General features: G+C 46.8%; 15 non-coding genes and 1 pseudogene across 15 annotated transcripts; 6 read left to right on the top strand and 10 right to left on the bottom strand.

Annotated features, from left to right (window-relative positions):
- Positions 1-104: 104 nt before the first annotated feature.
- Positions 105-220, top strand: LOC134993306 (U5 spliceosomal RNA). The gene has a single exon (XR_010197163.1). It is a non-coding gene; the product is annotated as a U5 spliceosomal RNA (small nuclear RNA).
- Positions 221-490: 270 nt separating this feature from the next.
- LOC134993307 (U5 spliceosomal RNA) lies at positions 491-606 on the top strand. Its single transcript, XR_010197164.1, has one exon. It is a non-coding gene; the product is annotated as a U5 spliceosomal RNA (small nuclear RNA).
- Positions 607-892: 286 nt separating this feature from the next.
- Positions 893-1,008, top strand: LOC134993298 (U5 spliceosomal RNA). Its single transcript, XR_010197155.1, has one exon. It is a non-coding gene; the product is annotated as a U5 spliceosomal RNA (small nuclear RNA).
- A 275-nt stretch (positions 1,009-1,283) lies between these two features.
- On the top strand, positions 1,284-1,399 carry LOC134993310 (U5 spliceosomal RNA). Its single transcript, XR_010197167.1, has one exon. It is a non-coding gene; the product is annotated as a U5 spliceosomal RNA (small nuclear RNA).
- Positions 1,400-8,026: 6,627 nt separating this feature from the next.
- LOC134993228 (U1 spliceosomal RNA) lies at positions 8,027-8,190 on the bottom strand. Its single transcript, XR_010197098.1, has one exon. It is a non-coding gene; the product is annotated as a U1 spliceosomal RNA (small nuclear RNA).
- A 671-nt stretch (positions 8,191-8,861) lies between these two features.
- On the bottom strand, positions 8,862-9,024 carry LOC134993289 (U1 spliceosomal RNA). Its single transcript, XR_010197149.1, has one exon. It is a non-coding gene; the product is annotated as a U1 spliceosomal RNA (small nuclear RNA).
- Positions 9,025-9,176: 152 nt separating this feature from the next.
- Positions 9,177-9,340, bottom strand: LOC134993338 (U1 spliceosomal RNA). The gene has a single exon (XR_010197193.1). It is a non-coding gene; the product is annotated as a U1 spliceosomal RNA (small nuclear RNA).
- A 668-nt stretch (positions 9,341-10,008) lies between these two features.
- LOC134993265 (U1 spliceosomal RNA) lies at positions 10,009-10,172 on the bottom strand. Its single transcript, XR_010197129.1, has one exon. It is a non-coding gene; the product is annotated as a U1 spliceosomal RNA (small nuclear RNA).
- A 152-nt stretch (positions 10,173-10,324) lies between these two features.
- LOC134993322 (U1 spliceosomal RNA) lies at positions 10,325-10,488 on the bottom strand. The gene has a single exon (XR_010197178.1). It is a non-coding gene; the product is annotated as a U1 spliceosomal RNA (small nuclear RNA).
- Positions 10,489-11,158: 670 nt separating this feature from the next.
- Positions 11,159-11,321, bottom strand: LOC134993274 (U1 spliceosomal RNA). The gene has a single exon (XR_010197138.1). It is a non-coding gene; the product is annotated as a U1 spliceosomal RNA (small nuclear RNA).
- Positions 11,322-11,473: 152 nt separating this feature from the next.
- LOC134993321 (U1 spliceosomal RNA) lies at positions 11,474-11,637 on the bottom strand. The gene has a single exon (XR_010197177.1). It is a non-coding gene; the product is annotated as a U1 spliceosomal RNA (small nuclear RNA).
- A 702-nt stretch (positions 11,638-12,339) lies between these two features.
- On the bottom strand, positions 12,340-12,474 carry LOC134993283 (U1 spliceosomal RNA; annotated as a pseudogene).
- A 152-nt stretch (positions 12,475-12,626) lies between these two features.
- Positions 12,627-12,790, bottom strand: LOC134993334 (U1 spliceosomal RNA). Its single transcript, XR_010197189.1, has one exon. It is a non-coding gene; the product is annotated as a U1 spliceosomal RNA (small nuclear RNA).
- Positions 12,791-15,815: 3,025 nt separating this feature from the next.
- Positions 15,816-15,979, top strand: LOC134993358 (U1 spliceosomal RNA). The gene has a single exon (XR_010197212.1). It is a non-coding gene; the product is annotated as a U1 spliceosomal RNA (small nuclear RNA).
- Positions 15,980-16,131: 152 nt separating this feature from the next.
- On the top strand, positions 16,132-16,294 carry LOC134993279 (U1 spliceosomal RNA). Its single transcript, XR_010197142.1, has one exon. It is a non-coding gene; the product is annotated as a U1 spliceosomal RNA (small nuclear RNA).
- A 3,303-nt stretch (positions 16,295-19,597) lies between these two features.
- Positions 19,598-19,761, bottom strand: LOC134993324 (U1 spliceosomal RNA). The gene has a single exon (XR_010197180.1). It is a non-coding gene; the product is annotated as a U1 spliceosomal RNA (small nuclear RNA).
- Between the last annotated feature and the right edge of the window lie 576 nt (positions 19,762-20,337).

The raw sequence follows: 20,337 nt of genomic DNA, 5'->3' as shown, positions 1-20,337 counted from the left end.
TCTCTGTCAAGTAAAGGAGATTCAACTGAGGCAGCACAAGGGAACTCTCATCTGGGGACAACAACTGCAGGGAGAACACATATTTTCAGATGAAAATCTTGGTCATGCTCTGGTTTCTCTTCAGAACGAACAAATCTTTCGCCTTTTACTAAAGATTTCCGTGGAGAGGAGCAAAACTGAGTTTTACCTCAATTTTTGCATGCCCCATCTTTTTGGATTTTCTTTTATCGGTTTAAAGATAGAATGAGTGTGCTTTAATGAAAGCTCATTTGCATAGAAATTACAGTAAATGTTTGTTTCTTTTCAAACAGAACTTTCTTGACCATGCTACTTGCTTGAAAGATCTGGGAGCACATGGAATACAGTACAAACCATGCTTATAGCAAGGAGAAGCCAGGTGAGAAATCTGCTTTCTTTCAAATTGGGCGCTCACTTTGATCTGAATGAGGACTGCTGGCATGGCACTCAGGCGACAGGTGGAATCTTGGTCATGCTCTGGTTTCTCTTCAGAATGAACAAATCTTTCGCCATTTATTAAAGATTTCCGTGGAGAGGAGCAAAACTGAGTTTTATCTCAATTTTTGCATGCCCCATATTATTGGGGTTTCTTTTATCAGTTTAAGGACAGAATGAGTGTGCTTTCTTGTTGGCTTTAATGTAAGTTTATTTGTATAACAATGACAGTAAATGTCTGTTTCTTTTCAAACAGAACTTTCTTGACCATGCTACTTGCTTGAAAGATCTGGGAGCACATGGAAAAGAGTACAAACCATGCTTATAGCAAGGGGAAGCCTGGTGAGAAATCTGCTTTCTTTCTTTCAAATTGGGTGCTCACTTTGAGCTGAATGAGGACTGCTGGCATGGCACTCAGGCGACAGGTGGAATCTTGGTCATGCTCTGGTTTCTCTTCAGAACGAACAAATCTTTCGCCTTTTACTAAAGATTTCCGTGGAGAGGAGCAAAACTGAGTTTTATCTCAAATTTTGCATTCCCCATCTTATTGGGGTTTAATTTTATCTGTTTAAAGATAGAACGAGTGTGCTTTAATGTAAGCTCATTTGCATAGAAATGACAGTAAATGTTTGTTTCTTTTCAAACAGAACTTTCTTGACTATACTAATTGCTTGAAAGATCTGGGAACACATGGAAAAGAGTACAAACCATGTTTATAGCTAGGGGAAGCCTGGTGAGAAATCTGCTATCTTTCTTTCAAATTGGGTGCTCACTTTGAGCTCAATGAGAACTGCTGGCATGGCACTCAGGCGACAGGTGGAATCTTGGTCATGCTCTGGTTTCTCTTCAGAACTAACAAATATTTCGCCTTTTATTAAAGATTTCCGTGGAGAGGAGCAAAACTGAGTTTTATCTCAATTTTTGCATGCCCCATATTATTGGGGTTTCTTTTATCAGTTTAAAGACAGAACGAGTGTGCTTTCTTGTTAGCTTTAATGTAAGTTGCCATAGATGCAGTGAAACACACGTGTAGGGCACGGCGTGTCCGCGTGTATTTGACTCATGTGAAATGTTATAAAACAAAAATATATGATTATGATGTTAGCTGTTAGTCTCCACTAATAGGGAATAGAAGCTGAGCTATAAGAAAGGAATACACTAGATATGATGTCACTTAGCAGATACAATGTCTAAAGTGCATACAGATAGCTACTAATAACTCTTGATAAGAAAGTATATCAGTGTGGGTATATTTATATGATGGGATATTGGGACTAGTGAATATATATCACTCCTGCTGTCCAGATTGGCAATAACCAGACAATTATGATAAGAGTAGAGATGTCACATGGGCTGCTATAGATATTAATTTAATGCTGTATGTGTCATTTGTTACAAATGGATACATTTTCTATGAGTCAGCCTAGCAGCTGCATGTTCTAACACAACACTATCCTCACACAGAATCTGCTAACCTTGAGATAACTAAATGACAGTGTGTAACAGTCTCTTTACTATAAGACTGTTACAAAGTAATATATATATTTGAAGTCAGTCTAGCAGCTGTGTGTTCCAGCAGTTTATAAGACAAAGAAAATCTCCTATTGTGGAATCTAGACACATGGGACTGCTGGCCTGTGTCATACTATTTCTATGTAATACCAGTAACATGTATATAACTGTTACATAATTGTTACAAATGGATAAATCTTTGAGTCAGCCTAGCAGCTGCATGTCCTAACAGGACACCATAAATCCTTTACAGTGTAACAAATTGATTGGTAACACTTAAAGGCTGGAGAGCAGTTATATGCCTTACTAGCATACTCAATATACCACATTATTACACCAGTTACCACGATTATTGACAGCGCATTTGATATATTATATTACCCTCACACTGAGTCTGTTTACCTTTAGATAACTAAGTGACCGAATATGTAACAGTTTCTCTATCATAAGACTGTTACAAAGTGAGATAGATATATTTGGAAGTCAGTCAAACAGCTGTGTGTTTCAGCGGTTTATAAGAAAATTCCTCATTGTGGAATCTGGACCACTAAGGGTTATTATATATATAGCACATGGAATTGCCACATCTCCCTATATGATAATTTCTTTACACTGTAACATAATAAGAATTAACTCTTTAACAGTGTAAATAGAGAGTAATGAATCTCTGACACATGGAATATATTATTTCTTAGATGAATTGGATAAACCATTATGACAGACACTTTGCTTCCTAATAAGAATTGAGGTGGCTATACCTCTAAGGAAAGCATTATTGCCTACGCCTAGATCAGATTAAATAAGATCTGGCTGAATATATGAAGGAAGGTTGCTATTTATATGAGAATTGGAATTGCTATATTCCTTAAGGCAACCCCACCGATTGATATATGTTGTCAATTAAGTATATCTGAACGGCTATATCTGGACCAGATTTAATAAGATCTGGCTGATTATATGAAGGAGGGCTGCTATTTATATTGGAATTGCCATATTCCTTAAGGCAACCGCACCTGTTGGTATATCTCGCCAATTAACTATATCTAAACAGCTAAATTAAAGCTATTCATCATTTTTTTAGTTTGGATATTAATAAATATGATCTTTCCATGATGCATAGAGATTTCCCTATCAAGTGATTCCTTATCCGATATAGAAAGCTATCCCCCTGTGGTATTGAATTTAGGAATATAGTCTTAGGGGACACAGAGAAATAAGTGATCCCCATCTACCTAAGCACCCCACAAATTGGAGGTTAGCTTACCGGTTATACTCAATCACCCCCACAAATTCGCCAACGGGGATGGCTTCCCGGGAGGTAACCCCTATTGAGTGAAGGGAGTTTATAGGATACGACCCAGTGGTACCTGACGACATAGATACTAACAGCTATTTAATAACATTACGCTAGAAAGTGATTATTAGCAACATATATATCTATATAAACAACCCCGCCAGGGTTGTGCCTTCAAAAATAATCACACACGGACACGCTTTTTAAACCTTTTTTTCACATCTCTTTATTCTTCTTATGCACATGTATGTTAGTTCTGTGATTTTAACCTTTATGTTTCACTGCAGTTTGGGATAATAATATTAATATTTATCCAATTTTAATACATACTTAATAAAGGTTATATTTTATGATTCATTCATTCTGTCCAGTGCGTCAACAGTGCAGATTTCTTCTTGTTTTTTCTCCCAAATTCTATAACAATGACAGTAAATGTTGTTTCTTTTCAAACAGAACTTTCTTGACCATGCTACTTGCTTGAAAGATCTGGGAGCACATGGAAAACAGTACAAACCATGCAGTATCACAAGAGCCTTTATTTGATCTTTCATGAAGATAGAGCAGAATTGAGGACACGTCAACAATTTCTGCCGAAGGTGGTTCATCTTTCCACATGGTGCCTTTGGCCACTGACACCTTCGTTGAGTCAAAGTCTCTGGCTGTGGTCAGAACTTTGAAAATTTATGTCACCAGAACGGTTCAGATTAGGAAAACAGAGGCTCTGTTTGTCCTGTATGCTCCCAACAGGATTGGGTGTCCTGCTTCCATGTAGACCATTATGCGCTGGATCTGTGGTAAGATTCAGCATGCTCATTCCATGGCAGGATTGCCGTTACTGAATTAGGTGAAGACCCATTCTACTAGAAAGGTGGGTTCATCCTGGGCAGCTGGTCGGGGAGTCTCGGCATTGCAACTTTGCCGAGCAGCTATTTAGTAAACACTTTTGCTAAGTTTTACAAGTTTGATACCTTGGCTGATGATAACCTCAAGTTGGGTCATTCGGTGCTGCAGAGTCGTACGCACTCTCCCACCCGTTCAAGAGCTTTGGTATAACCCCATGGTTCTTAATGTGACCCCAGCATCCTCTAGGTCGTATGAGAAAATAGGATTTTAATACCTACCGGTAAATCCTTTTCTCTTAGTCCGTAGAGGATGCTGGGCACCCGTCCCAGTCCATACTGTGTCTGCAGTTATTACTTGTGGTTATACACATGTTATGTTATGGTTCTGGTCAGCTTTTTGCTGCAATTGTTCATGCCGTTGGCTTGTGTTCTGTTGAATGCCACGTTCTGCGGCATGCTTAAGGTGTGAGCTGGTAAGATGCTCACCTTAGTTTAACAATAAATCCTTTCCTCGAAATGTCCGTCTCCCTGGGCACAGTTCCTATAACTGGAGTCTGGAGGAGGGGCATAGAGGGAGGAGCCAGTTCACACCCTTTGAAAGTCTTAAAGTGCCCATGTCTCTTGCGGATCCCGTCTATACCCCATGGTTCTTAATGTGACCCCAGCATCCTCTACGGACTAAGAGAAAAGGATGCCCTTGCGCACTATCCTGACTTCTCCTCCCGTCTGCTTACTTTGTGCCTTCCAATGCACAATGCGAACTACAGGTGGTGCTGCAGGGCCCACACCCTTTTACTTGCCTTACAGAACAGCTCTGGAGCTGTTACAGTGCCCAGCTGCTGCAAGAAATCAGCTTGAATGCTTCAGGGGATGGGGCATGGCCAACATGAGCCCCACACCAAAGGAGGGTGGGGGTGTTTAATGCGAACTAGGGGTCATCCAAGCACCGCAAAAGGCCGCCATGCCCTGCATGCCCCTTTTCTCTTTTCATATGCAGATGAGGGTTCCAGCCAACTTTGGCCCACATCTTGGATGACATCACCGTATGCAAATCCGTCTTCTGCAGACCTTCCCCCAGGAATGCTTGTACTAGTTGTTGCATATGGTTTGATATTTGATGGTGCTTCAATATTAGGCAGCCTTCCACCCTCCCATGTTCATCTGAACAGATGTGGTCTCCCTGCAGTTGTTGTCCCCAGACGAGAGTTCCCTTGTGCGTCCTCAGTTGAATCTCCTTAACTTGACGGGGGAGGGGCTGCCCGAGCAGCCACCCTCCCCAGCCCTATCCCAACTCATACTTATTTTGCATATGAGATCTCTTGATCATGAAGATTGTTCTCACAGGGTGAGGTTCATCCATTATATTTTAAAATAGGAAGGTACAAATTACATATTTGAATTGCATCTATGTGCTGGATTCAAATGTCCCCCCCCCCCCCTTCCTTTCTCAATTGTGCCCGTCAGCAGCTATTCTAAGGTTGCTGCCAATGGGTGTGACACATTAATTTCTTCTGTGGGGTACACTGGACTCCACAAGGATTCACATTGGGGTGTAGAGTAGGATCTTGATCTGAGGCACCAACCGGCTCAAAGCTTTTGACTGTTCCCAAGATGCTCAGCGCATCCTCCTCTATAACCCCGCTTCCATGAACAGGGAGCTCAGTTTGTAGTTGGTGCCTTCAGTAGCAGGCCACTTAACAGGGGCCTGCCTCAGGCAGCCTATTCTTAGCTATTAATTTTGACAAGAAAAGAAGAACTTGTTTTATGAGAATCTACAAGGGCTGCAGCAGGCTAGGTCTAATAGACATCTTTACTGCAGCTTCATCACTCCCAGCGGCGCTGTATACTCCCGTGCCCTGGTTGCTGGGTCACTGCAGCGGAGGCTCCAGTTTCTTCCTAAGGTCAGTCACACACACACCGCCCTTCCGGATCACGAGGCCGCTGATGAAGGGGAGCGTGGCCGTAGGGGGTGGACCGTGTGCGCACTGGCGTGGACACTGATTACTGGGCAGCCGCTCCACTAGCCACCAGGTACAGTTAAGGAGCACAGGTCTGGGAGTTTTACTCCTATATTAACCCAATTTTGTACTGCCCGCAGCGCATTGTGATAGGTAATAGGGCCTGATTCAGGTTGGAATGCAATCACAATAAGCGATCCAACTGCAAAAATTGCTAACAGCATACGCATGTGCCTGCATTTTCTGCGGCACCCCGCAGAGAATGCGATCGCCTCTGCCTGTCAATCGGGGCGGGGGGGGAGAGGGGGGTCAGCAACACTCCATTTCCAAGTCAGGGATGGAGCGGTGCGGGGGCAAGGCTTCAAAATGGGGTCTGCAACGGAGGAGACACAGGGGGCGTGGTCACAGCGGCTGTATGACATCACATTCAGCCGCTGTGATCACAAAAATGGTGGCGGCTTCCTGCGCGCACATACAGTCTGCACCAGCAGGAGGCTACACCATTTTTTATGATCACGCTGAACTGCAGTGCGACTGCAATTACAGCATGGTCAAGAATGGAGGCGTCATGCTGGGTGGCCATGCCCTGTCACTGTGCAGGAGCCAGCACCGCACACACACTAGTCCCCGGGTGCAGCCCCCAACCCCCGGGACACCCGGAGCAACAAAATGTAGATTCAGGCCACCAGGCCACGCCCCTACCTATGAAACCATGCCTCCTTTTTACCATTGCGCTGCTTATCTGCGCGCACTGCATTACAATCTCCTTCGCCACCTCTCTGGGTGTCACCAGTGATAGTGACACCTCTGCCATGCTTGTAGCAGCTGGTCCTAAGATCTACGCCTCAAGCCCTGAGTGTTTGCCCTTGTGACTTGTTGATCATCATAGCGAAGCAGATGCTTACAGAAAACTGCAGGGGCTTAGATTGAAAATAAAAAAATTGATGGGTATAAGGTAGAGAGGAGCGGGTTCGGTTCTCCGAGAACCGAATTCCCGACGAACTCCACGTGGTTTACACTGGTCCGAGGCAGGCTCGGTTGTTCCCGCCTGACTCGGAAAACCTGAACAAGGGAAAATGTCATCATCCCGCTGTCGGATTCTCTCGAGATTCGGATTCCATAAAAAGAGCTGCGCGTTGCCGCCATTTTTACTCGTGCATTGAAGAGAGAGCGGAGAGGACGTGGCTATGTTCTCTCAGTGGAAATCTCAATATCAGTGCTCAGTATCAGTGGTTACTTATTGCTGCTCAGTAATACTAGTAGTGTGTCTCTCCTGCTCAGTGTCAGTTCTCAGTAGTATCCTCATCAGTGCTCAGTATCACTGCTCATTGTCTTGTGCTGCATTGTGGTGCTCAGCATACTACAGTACATTACTAATAGTCCAGTGCTGCATCTTGCTGCTCAGTGTCAGTTCTAGTATCCTCATCAGTGCTCACTATCACTGCTCATTACATTGTGGTGTTCTGTATACTACAGTAACATAGTAATATAGTAACATATAGTAACATAGTTTTTGAGGTTGAATAGAGGCAAATTGCCCATCGTGTTCAACCTGTTTTAAGTTGTGATGATTCTACATACTTGCTGAATAATGTTTTATGACTAGTTAGCTACTATAACTCATGTTACCCCCGGATTAACCATGTTGATATTTTAAGTATTATAACCTTGGATAGCTTTTTCATTCAGAAATGTATCCATTCCTTTTTTAAATCCAATTACAGAGTCCGCCATTACCACCTTCCCTGGCAGGGAATTCCACATCCTGATTGCCCTAACAGTGAACATCATAGTATCTCACCTGGCAGGTAAGTAGGAGTTGGGCTAGAGCTGTGGAGGATTGCTGCTCGGGCACCCCCTGTCAAGTGAAGGAGATCCAACTGAGGCAGCACAAGGGAACTCTCGAAAGAAGAACAAGGCTAGAGGAAGATCTGAGACAAAGAAATCTGACTTTTACCAGAGCTGACCAGAGGAAAGCACAAACGCAGTCCCCCACTACCACAAATAATGCAGTCGAGTTTCCCACATTTGGGGAAATCACAGGGGTCAGCATACCCAGAGTGCAATGAATGAACCTCACCCTGGGAGAACAATCTTCATGACCATGGTATCTCCTATGCAAAATAAGTATGATTTGGGATAGGGCTGGGGAGGGCCGCTGCTCAGGCACATCTCTGTCAAGTAAAGGAGATTCAACTGAGGCAACACAAGGGAACTCTCATCTGGGGACAACAACTGCAGGGAGAACACATATTTTCAGATGAACATGGGAGGGCAGAAGGCTGCCTAACACTGAAGCACCCCCAAACAACAAACCAAATGCAACTACTAGTGCAAGCATTCCTGGGGGAAGGCCTGCAGCAGATGGATTTGCATATGGTGATGTCATCCAAGCAGTGGGTCAAAGTTGGCTTCAACCCTCGTCTGCATATGAAAATAAAAAAGGGGTGTGCAGGGCATGGCGGCCTTTTGCGGCGCTTGGATGACCCCTAGTTTGCATTAAACACCTCCACCTTCCTTCGGTGTGGGGCTCATGTTGGCTATGCCCCAGCCCCTGAAGCATTCAAGCTGATTTCTTGCAGCAGCTGGGCACTGTAACAGCTCCAGAGCTGCTCTGTAAAGCAAGTAAAAGGGTGTGGGCCCTGCAGCACTACCTGTAGTTTGCATTGTGCGTTGGAAGGCACAAAGTAAGCAGACGGGAGAAGTCAGGATAGTGCACAAGGGCATAGAAGGGAGCGGCTCAAGAAAAGAGAAGTGGAAACAGACAGCAAACTAGGCTGGAGAGAGACCTGAGACAAAGAGATCTGAATTATACGAGAGCCGACCAGAGGAAACACAAATTATGTAATCAAGTGTCCCACATTTGGGGAAATCGTAGGAGCAGCACACCCAGAGTGCATTGGGTGAGCCTTGCCCTGGGAGAAGCACCTTCCTGATCATAGTATCTCACCTGGGAGGTAAGTAGGAGTTGGGCTAGAGCTGGGGAGGGTCGCTGTTCGGGCACCCCCCTGTCAAGTGAAGGAGATCCAACTGAGGCAGCACAAGGAAACTCTCGAAAAAAGAACAAGGCTAGAGGAAGATCTGAGACAAAGAAATCTGACTTTTACCAGAGCTGACCAGAGGAAAGCACAAACACAGTCCCCCACTACCACAAATAATGCAGTCGAGTTTCCCACATTTGGGGAAATGACAGGGGTCAGCATACCCAGAATGCAATGAATGAACCTCACCCTGGGAGAACAATCTTCATGACAATGGTATCTCCTATGCAAAATAAGTATGATTTGGGATAGGGCTGGGGAGGGCCGCTGCTCAGGCACATCTCTGTCAAGTAAAGGAGATTCAACTGAGGCAGCACAAGGGAACTCTCATCTGGGGACAACAACTGCAGGGAGAACACATATTTTCAGATGAACATGGGAGAGCAGAAGGCTGCCTAATACTGAAGCACCCCCAAACAACAAACCAAATGCAACAACTAGTACAAGCATTCCTGGGAAAAGGTCTGCAGAAGACGGATTTGCATACGGTGATGTCATCCAAGCAGTGGGCCAAAGTTGGCTGGAACCCTCATCTGCATATGAAAAGAGAAAAGGGGTATGCAGGGCATGGCGGCCTTTTGCGGCGCTTGGATGACCCTTAGTTCGCATTAAACACCTCCACCCTCCGTCGGTGTGGGGCTCATGTTGGCTATGCCCCAGCCCCTGAAGCATTCAAGCTGATTTCTTGCAGCAGCTGGGCACTGTAACAGCTCCAGAGCTGCTCTGTAAGGCAAGTAAAAGGGTGTTGGCCCTGCAGCACTACCTGTAGTTTGCATTGTGCGTTGGAAGGCACAAAGTAAGCAGACAGGAGAAGTCAGGAGAGTGCACAAGGGCAAGGGCAGGGGCTCAAGAAAAGAGAAGTGGAAACAGACAGCAAACTAGGCTGGAGAGAGACCTGAGACAAAGAGATCTGAATTATACGAGTAGCCGACCAGAGGAAACACAAATTATGTAGTCAAGTGTCCCACATTTGGGGAAATCGTAGGAGCAGCACACCCAGAGTGCAATGGGTGAGCCTTGCCCTGGGAGAAGCACCTTCCTGATCATAGTATCTCACCTGGCAGGTAAGTAGGAGTTGGGCTAGAGCTGGGGAGGGTCGCTGCTCGGGCACCCCCCTGTCAAGTGAAGGAAATCCAACTGAGGCAGCACAAGGAAACTCTCAAAAAAAGAACAAGGCTAGAGGAAGATCTGAGACAAAGAAATCTGACTTTTACCAGAGCTGACCAGAGGAAAGCACAAACACAGTCCCCCACTACCACAAATAATGCAGTCGAGTTTCCCACATTTGGGGAAATCACAGGGGTCAGCATACCCAGAATGCAATGAATGAACCTCACCCTGGAAGAACAATCTTCATGACCATGGTATCTCCTATGCAAAATAAGTATGATTTGGGATAGGGCTGGGGAGGGCCGCTGCTCAGGCACATCTCTGTCAAGTAAAGGAGATTCAACTGAGGCAGCACAAGAGAACTCTCATCTGGGGACAACAACTGCAGGGAGAACACATATTTTCAGATGAACATGGGAGAGCAGAAGGCTGCCTAATACTGAAGCACCCCAAACAACAAACCAAATGCAACAACTAGTACAAGCATTCCTGGGGGAAGGTCTGCAGAAGACGTATTTGCATACGGTGATGTCATCCAAGCAGTGGGCCAAAGTTGGCTGGAACCCTCATCTGCATATGAAAAGAGAAAAGGGGTATGCAGGGCATGGCGGCCTTTTGCGGCGCTTGGATGACCCTTAGTTCGCATTAAACACCTCCACCCTCCGTCGGTGTGGGGCTCATGTTGGCTATGCCCCAGCCCCTGAAGCATTCAAGCTGATTTCTTGCAGCAGCTGGGCACTGTAACAGCTCCAGAGCTGCTCTGAAAGGCAAGTAAAAGGGTGTGGGCCCTGCAGCACTACCTGTAGTTTGCATTGTGCGTTGGAAGGCACAAAGTAAGCAGACAGGAGAAGTCAGGAGAGTGCACAAGGGCATAGAAGGCAGCGGCTCAAGAAAAGAGAAGTGGAAACAGACAGCAAACTAGGCTGGAGAGAGACCTGAGACAAAGAGATCTGAATTATACGAGAGCCGACCAGGGGAAACACAAATTATGCAGTCAAGTTTCCCACATTTGGGGAAATCGCAGGAGCAGCACACCCAGAGTGCAATGGGTGAGCCTTGCCCTGGGAGAAGCACCTTCATGATCATAGTATCTCACCTGGCAGTTATGTAGAAGTTGGGCTAGAGCTGGGGAGGGTCGCTGCTCGGGTACCCCCCTGTCAAGTGAAGGAGATCAAACTGAGGCAGCACAATGGAACTCTCGAAAGAAGAACAAGGCTAGAGGAAGATCTGAGACAAAGAAATCTGACTTTTACCAGAGCTGACCAGAGGAAAACACAAACACAGTCCCCCACTACCACAAATAATGCAGTTGAGTTTCCCACATTTGGGGAAATCACAGGGGTCAGCATACCCAGAATGCAATGAATGAACCTCACCCTGGGAGAACAATCTTTATGACCATGGTATCTCCTATGCAAAATAAGTATGATTTGGGATAGGGCTGGGGAGGGCCGCTGCTCAGGCACATCTCTGTCAAGTAAAGGAGATTCAACTGAGGCAGCACAAGGGAACTCTCATCTGGGGACAACAACTGCCGGGAGAACACATATTTTCAGATGAACATGGGAGGGCAGAAGGCTGCCTAATACTGAAGCACCCCCAAACAACAAACCAAATGCAACAACTAGTACAAGCATTCCTGGGGGAAGGTCTGCAGAAGACGGATTTGCATACAGTGATGTCATCCAAGCAGTGGGCCAAAGTTGGCTGGAACCCTCATCTGCATATGAAAAGAGAAAAGGGGTATGCAGGGCATGGCGGCCTTTTGCGGCGCTTGGATGACCCTTAGTTCGCATTAAACACCCCCACCCTACTTCGGTGTGGGGCTCATGTTGGCCATGCCCCAGCCCCTGAAGCATTCAAGCTGATTTCTTGCAGCAGCTTGGCACTGTAACAGCTCCAGAGCTGCTCTGTAAGGCAAGTAAAAGGGTGTGGGCCCTGCAGCACTACCTGTAGTTTGCATTGTGCATCGGAAGGCACAAAGTAAGCAGACAGGAGGAGAAGTCAGGATAGTGCACAAGGGTATAGAAGGGAGGGGCTCAAGAAAAAAGAAGTGGAAACAGACAGCAAACTAGGCTGGAGAGAGACCTGAGACAAAGAGATCTGAATTATATGAGAGCCGACTAGGGGAAACACAAATTATGCAATCAAGTTTCCCATATTTGGGGAAATCGCAGGGGCAGCACACCCAGAGTGCAATGGGTGAGCCTTGCCCTGGGAGAAGCAACTTCATGATCATAGTATCTCACCTGGCAGGTAAGTAGGAGTTGGGCTAGAGCTGGGGAGGGTCGCTGCTCGGGCACCCCCCTGTCAAGTGAAGGAGATCCAACTGAGGCAGCACAAGGGAACTCTTGAAAGAAGAACAAGGCTAGAGGAAGATCTGAGACAAAGAAATCTGACTTTTACCAGAGCTGACCAGAGGAAAGCACAAACACAGTCCCCCACTACCACAAATAATGCAGTTGAGTTTCCCACATTTGGGGAAATCACAGAGGTCAGCATACCCAGAACGCAATGAATGAACCTAACCCTGGGAGAACAATCTTCATGACCATGGTATCTCCTATGCAAAATAAGTATGATTTGGGATAGGGCTGGGGAGGGCCGCTGCTCAGGCACATCTCTGTCAAGTAAAGGAGATTCAACTGAGGCAGCACAAGGGAACTCTCATCTGGGGACAACAACTGCAGGGAGAACACATATTTTCAGATGAACATGGGAGGGCAGAAGGCTGCCTAATACTGAAGCACCCCCAAACAACAAACCAAATGCAACAACTAGTGCAAGCATTCCTGGGGGAAGGCCTGCCGCAGATGGATTTGCATATGGTGATGTCATCCAAGCAGTGGGTCAAAGTTGGCTTCAACCCTCGTCTGCATATGAAAAGAGAAAAGGGGCATGCAGGGCATGGCGGCCTTTTGCGGCGCTTGGCTGACCCCTAGTTTGCATTAAACACCTCCACCCTCCGTCGGTGTGGGGCTCATGTTGGCTATGCCCCAGCCCCTGAAGCATTCAAGCTGATTTCTTGCTGCAGCTGGGCACTGTAACAGCTCCAGAGCTGCTCTGTAAGGCAAGTAAAAGGGTGTGGGCCCTGCAGCACTACCTGTAGTTTGCATTGTGCGTTGGAAGGCACAAAGTAAGCAGATAGGAGAAGTCTGGAGAGTGCACAAGGGCATAGAAGGCAGCGGCTCAAGAAAAGAGAAGTGGAAACAGACAGCAAACTAGGCTGGAGAGAGACCTGAGACAAAGAGATCTGAATTATACGAGAGCCGACCAGGGGAAACACAAATTATGCAGTCAAGTTTCCCACAGGAGTATATAGGATACGACCCAGTGGTACCTGACGACATAGATACTAACAGCTATTTAATAACATTACGCTAGAAAGTGATTATTTGCAACATATATATCTATATAAACAACCCCGCCAGGGTTGTGCCTTCAAAAATAATCACACACGGACACGCTTTTTAAACCTTTTTTTCACATCTCTTTATTCTTCTTATGCACATGTATGTTAGTTCTGTGATTTTAACCTTTATGTTTCACTGCAGTTTGGGATAATAATATTAATATTTATCCAATTTTAATACATACTTAATAAAGGTTATATTTTATGATTCATTCATTCTGTCCAGTGCGTCAACAGTGCAGATTTCTTCTTGTTTTTTCTCCCAAATTCTATAACAATGACAGTAAATGTTGTTTCTTTTCAAACAGAACTTTCTTGACCATGCTTCTTGCTTGAAAGATCTGGGAGCACATGGAAAACAGTACAAACCATGCAGTATCACAAGAGCCTTTATTTGATATTTCATGAAGATAGAGCAGAATTGAGGACACGTCAACTATTTCTGCCGAAGGTGGTTCATCTTTCCACATGGTGCCTTTGGCCACTGACACCTTCGTTGAGTCAAAGTCTCTGGCTGTGGTCAGAACTTTGAAAATTTATGTCACCAGAACGGTTCAGATTAGGAAAACAGAGGCTCTGTTTGTCCTGTATGCTCCCAACAGGATTGGGTGTCCTGCTTCCATGTAGACAATTATGCGCTGGATCTGTGGTAAGATTCAGCATGCTCATTCCACGGCAGGATTGCCGTTACTGAATTAGGTGAAGACCCATTCTACTAGAAAGGTGGGTTCATCCTGGGCAGCTGGTCGGGGAGTCTCGGCATTGCAACTTTGCCGAGCAGCTATTTAGTAAACACTTTTGCTAAGTTTTACAAGTTTTAGAGTAAAGGAGATTCAACTGAGGCAGCACAAGGGAACTCTCATCTGGGGACAACAACTGCAGTGAGAACACATATTTTCAGATGAACATGGGAGGGCAGAAGGCTGCCTAATACTGAAGCACCCCCAAACAACAAACCAAATGCAACAACTAGTACAAGCATTCCTGGGGGAAGGTCTGCAGAAGACGGATATGCATATAGTGATGTCATCCAAGCAGTGGGCCAAAGTTGGCTGGAACCCTCATCTGCATATGAAAAGAGAAAAGGGGTATGCAGGGCATGGCGGCCTTTTGCGGCGCTTGGATGACCCTTAGTTCGCATTAAACACCCCCACCCTCCTTCGGTGTGGGGCTCATGTTGGCCATGCCCCAGCCCCTGAAGCATTCAAGCTGATTTCTTGCAGCAGCTTGGCACTGTAACAGCTCCAGAGCTGCTCTGTAAGGCAAGTAAAAGGGTGTGGGCCCTGCAGCACTACCTGTAGTTTGCATTGTGCATTGGAAGGCACAAAGTAAGCAGACAGGAGGAGAAGTCAGGATAGTCCACACGGGTATAGAAGGGAGGGGCTCAAGAAAAAAGAAGTGGAAACAGACAGCAAACTAGGCTGGAGATAGACCTGAGACAAAGAGATCTGAATTATATGAGAGCCGACCAGGGGAAACACAAATTATGCAGTCAAGTTTCCCACATTTGGGGAAATCGCAGGGGCAGCACACCCAGGTGAGATACTATAATCAGGAAGGTGCTTCTATACCCTTGTGCACTATCCTGACTTCTATACCCTTGTGCACTATCCTGACTTCTCCTCCCGTCTGCTTACTTTGTGCCTTCCAATGCACAATGCAAACTACAGGTAGTGCTGCAGGGCCCACACCCTTTTACTTGCCTTACAGAGCAGCTCTGGAGCTGTTACAGTGCCCAGCTGCTGCAAGAAATCAGCTTGAATGCTTCATGGGATGGGGCATGGCCAACATGAGCCCCACACCAAAGGAGGGTGGGGGTGTTTAATGCGATCTAGGGGTCATCCAAGCACCGCAAAAGGCCGCCATGCCCTGCACGCCCCTTTTCTCTTTTCATATGCAGATGAGGGTTGAAGCCAACTTTGACCCACTGCTTGGATAACATCACCATATGCAAATCCATCTGCTGCAGGCCTTCCCCCAGGAATGCTTGCACTAGTTGTTGCATTTGGTTTGTTGTTTGGGGGTGCTTCAGTATTAGGCAGCCTTCTGCCCTCCCATGTTCATCTGAAAATATGTGTTCTCCCTGCAGTTGTTGTCCCCATATGAGAGTTCCCTTGTGCTGCCTCAGTTGAATCTCCTTTACTTGACAGAGATGTGCCTGAGCAGCGGCCCTCCCCAGCCCTATCCCAAATCATACTTATTTTGCATAGGAGACACCATGGTCATGAAAATTGTTCACCCAGGGTGAGGTTCATTCATTGCATTCTGGGTATGCTGACCCCTGTGATTTACCCAAATGTGGGAAACTCGCCTGCATTATTTGTGGTAGTTGGGGACTGTGTTTGTGTTTTCCGCTGGTCAGCTCTGGTAAAAGTCAGATTTCTTTGTCTCAGATCTTCCTCTAGCCTTGTTCTTCTTTCGAGAGTTCCATTGTGCTGCCTCAGTTGGATCTCCTTCACTTGACAGGGGGGTGCCCGAGCAGCGACCCTCCCCAGCTCTAGCCCAACTCCTACTTACCTGCCAGGTGAGATACTATGATCTTGAAGGTGCTTCTCCCAGGGCAAGGCTCAACCATTGCACTCTGGGTGTGCTGCCCCTGCGATTTCCCCAAATATGGGAAACTTGACTGCATAATTTGTGTTTCCCCTGGTCGGCTCTCGTATAATTCAGATCTCTTTGTCTCAGGTCTCTCTCCAGCCTAGTTTGCTGTCTGTTTCCACTTCTCTTTTCTTGAGCCGCTCCCTTCTATGCCCTTGCGCACTATCCTGACTTCTCCCGTCTGCTTACTTTGTGCCTTCCAACGCACAATGCGAACTACAGGTAGTGCTGCAGGGCCCACACCCTTTTATTTGCCTTACAGAGCAGCTCTGGAGCTGTTACAGTGCCCAGCTGCTGCAAGAAATCAGCTTGAATGCTTCAGGGGCTGGGGCATAGCCAACATGAGCCCCACACCGAAGGAGGGTGGAGGTGTTTAATGCGAACTAGGGGTCATCCAAGCGCCGCAAAAGGCCGCCATGCCCTGCATAACCCTTTTCTCTTTTCATATGCAGATGAGGGTTCCAGCCAACTTTGGCCCACTGCTTGGATGACATCACCGTATGCAAATTCGTCTCCTGCAGACCTTCCCCCAGGAATGCTTGTACTAGTTATTGCATATGGTTTGATATTTGATGGTGCTTCAGTATTAGGCAGCCTTCCGCCCTCCCATGTTCATCTGAAAAAATGTGGTCTCCCTGCAGTTGTTGTCCCCAGACGAGAGTTCCCTTGTGCTTCCTCAGTTGAATCTCCTTAACTTGACGGGGGAGGGGCTTGCCCGAGCAGCCACCCTCCCCAGCCCTATCCCAACTCATACTTATTTTGCATATGAGATCTCTATATCATGAAGATTGTTATCACAGGGTGAAGTTCATCCATTATATTTTAAAATAGGAAGGTTCAAATTACATATTTGAATTGCATCTATGTGCTGGATTCAAATGTCCCCCCCCCTTCCTTTCTCAATTGTGCCCGTCAGCAGCTATTCTAAGGTTGCTGCCAATGGGTGTGACACATTAATTTCTTCTGTGGGGTACACTGGACTCCACAAGGATTCACATTGGGGTGTAGAGTAGGATCTTGATCTGAGGCACCAACCGGCTCAAAGCTTTTGACTGTTCCCAAGATGCTCAGCGCATTCTCCTCTATAACCCCGCTTCCATGAACAGGGAGCTCAGTTTGTAGTTGGTGCCTTCAGTAGCAGGCCACTTAACAGGGGCCTGCCTCAGGCAGCCTATTCTTACCTATTAATTTTGACAAGAAAATAAGAACTTTTTTTATGAGAATCTACAAGGGCTGCAGCAGGCTAGGTCTAATAGACATCTTTACTGCAGCTTCATCACTCCCAGCGGCGCTGTATACTCCCGTGCCCTGGTTGCTGGGTCACTGCAGCGGAGGCTCCGGTTTCTTCCTAAGGTCAGTCACACACGCACCGCCCTTCCGGATCACGAGGCCGCTGATGAAGGGGAGCGTGGCCGTAGGGGGTGGACCGTGTGCGCACTGGCGTGGACACTGATTACTGGGCTGCCGCTCCACGAGCCACCAGGTACAGTTAAGGAGCACAGGTCTGGGGTTTTTTCTCCCATATTAAACCAATTTTGTACTGCCCGCAGCGCATTGTGATAGGTAATAGGGCCTGATTCAGGTTGGATTGCAATCACAGTAAGCGATCCAACTGCAAAAATTGCTAAGAGCATACGCATGTGCCTGCATTTTCTGCGGCACCCCGCAGAGAATGCGATCGCCTCTGCCTGTCAATCGGGGCAGGGGGGGAGAGGGGGGTCAGCAACACTCCATTTCCAAGTCAGGGATGGAGCGGTGCGGGGGCAAGGCTTCAAAATGGGGTCTGCAACGGAGGAGACACAGGGGGCGTGGTCACAGCGGCTGTATGACATCACATTCAGCCGCTGTGATCACAAAAATGGTGGCGGCTTCCTGCGCGCACATACAGTCTGCACCAGCAGGAGGCTACACCATTTTTTATGATCACGCTGAACTGCAGTGCGACTGCAATTACAGATTGGTCAAGAAGGGAGGCGTCATGCTGGGTGGCCATGTCCTGTCACTGTGCAGGAGCCAGCACCGCTCACACACTAGTCCCCGGGTGCAGCCCCCAACCCCCGGGACACCCGGAGCAACAAAATGTAGATTCAGGCCACCAGGCCACGCCCCTACCTATGAAACCATGCCTCCTTTTTACCATTGCGCTGCTTATCTGCGCGCACTGCATTACAATCTCCTTCGCCACCTCTCTGGGTGTCACCAGTGATAGTGACACCTCTGCCATGCTTGTAGCAGCTGGTCCTAAGATCTACGCCTCAAGCCCTGAGTGTTTGCCCTTGTGACTTGTTGATCATCATAGCGAAGCAGATGCTTACAGAAAACTGCAGGGGCTTAGATTGAAAATAAAAAAATATATGGGTATAAGGTAGAGAGGAGCGGGTTCGGTTCTCCGAGAACCGAATTCCCCACGAACTCCACGTGGTTTACACTGGTCCGAGGCAGGCTCGGTTGTTCCCGCCTGACTCGGAAAACCTGAACAAGGGAAAATGTCATCATCCCGCTGTCGGATTCTCGCGAGATTCGGATTTCATATAAAGAGCTGCGCGTTGCCGCCATTTTTACTCGTGCATTGAAGAGGGAGCGGAGAGGACGTGGCTATGTTCTCTCAGTGGAAATCTCAATATCAGTGCTCAGTATCAGTGGTTACTTATTGCTGCTCAGTAATACTATTAGTGTGTCTCTCCTGCTCAGTGTCAGTTCTCAGTAGTATCCTCATCAGTGCTCAGTATCACTGCTCATTGTCTTGTGCTGCATTGTGGTGCTCAGCATACTACAGTACATTACTAATAGTCCAGTGCTGCATCTTGCTGCTCAGTGTCAGTTCTAGTATCCTCATCAGTGCTCACTATCACTGCTCATTACATTGTGGTGTTCTGTATACTACAGTAACATAGTAATATAGTAACATATAGTAATATAGTTTTTGAGGTTGAAAAGAGGCAAATTGCCCATCGTGTTCAACCTGTTTTAAGTTGTGATGATTCTACATACTTGCTGAATAATGTTTTATGACTAGTTAACTACTACAACTCATGTTACCCCCGGATTAACCATGTTGATATTTTAAGTATTATAACCTTGGATAGCTTTTTCATTCAGAAATGTATCCATTCCTTTTTTAAATCCAATTACAGAGTCCGCCATTACCACCTTCCCTGGCAGGGAATTCCACATCCTGATTGCCCTAACAGTGAAGATCATAGTATCTCACCTGGCAGGTAAGTAGGAGTTGGGCTAGAGCTGTGGAGGATTGCTGCTTGGGCACCCCCTGTCAAGTGAAGGAGATCCAACTGAGGCAGCACAAGGGAACTCTCGAAAGAAGAACAAGGCTAGAGGAAGATCTGAGACAAAGAAATCTGACTTTTACCAGAGCTGACCAGAGGAAAGCACAAACACAGTCCCCCACTACCACAAATAATGCAGTCGAGTTTCCCACATTTGGGGAAATCACAGGGGTCAGCATACCCAGAATGCAATGAATGAACCTCACCCTGGGAGAACAATCTTCATGACCAAGGTATCTCCTATGCAAAATAAGTATGATTTGGGATAGGGCTGGGGAGGGCCGCTGCTCAGGCACATCTCTGTCAAGTAAAGGAGATTCAACTGAGGCAGCACAAGGGAACTCTCATCTGGGGACAACAACTGCAGGGAGAACACATATTTTCAGATGAACATGGGAGGGCAGAAGGCTGCCTAAAACTGAAGCACCCCCAAACAACGAACCAAATGCAACTACTAGTGCAAGCATTCCTGGGGGAAGGCCTGCAGCAGATGGATTTGCATATGGTGATGTCATCCAAGCAGTGGGTCAAAGTTGGCTTCAACCCTCGTCTGCATATGAAAAGAAAAAAGGGGTGTGCAGGGCATGGCGGCCTTTTGCGGCGCTTGGATGACCCCTAGTTCGCATTAAACACCTCCACCCTCCTTCGGTGTGGGGCTCATGTTGGCTATGCCCCAGCCCCTGAAGCATTCAAGCTGATTTCTTGCAGCAGCTGGGCACTGTAACAGCTCCAGAGCTGCTCTGTAAAGCAAGTAAAAGGGTGTGGGCCCTGCAGCACTACCTGTAGTTTGCATTGTGCGTTGGAAGGCACAAAGTAAGCAGATGGGAGAAGTC

Source organism: Pseudophryne corroboree, unplaced genomic scaffold (genome assembly GCF_028390025.1).
Source record: "Pseudophryne corroboree isolate aPseCor3 unplaced genomic scaffold, aPseCor3.hap2 scaffold_1273, whole genome shotgun sequence".
Classification (NCBI taxonomy): Eukaryota; Metazoa; Chordata; class Amphibia; order Anura; family Myobatrachidae; genus Pseudophryne; species Pseudophryne corroboree.
Note: the sequence above shows the minus strand (reverse complement) of the source record. Positions and strands in the feature narration are given on the sequence as shown.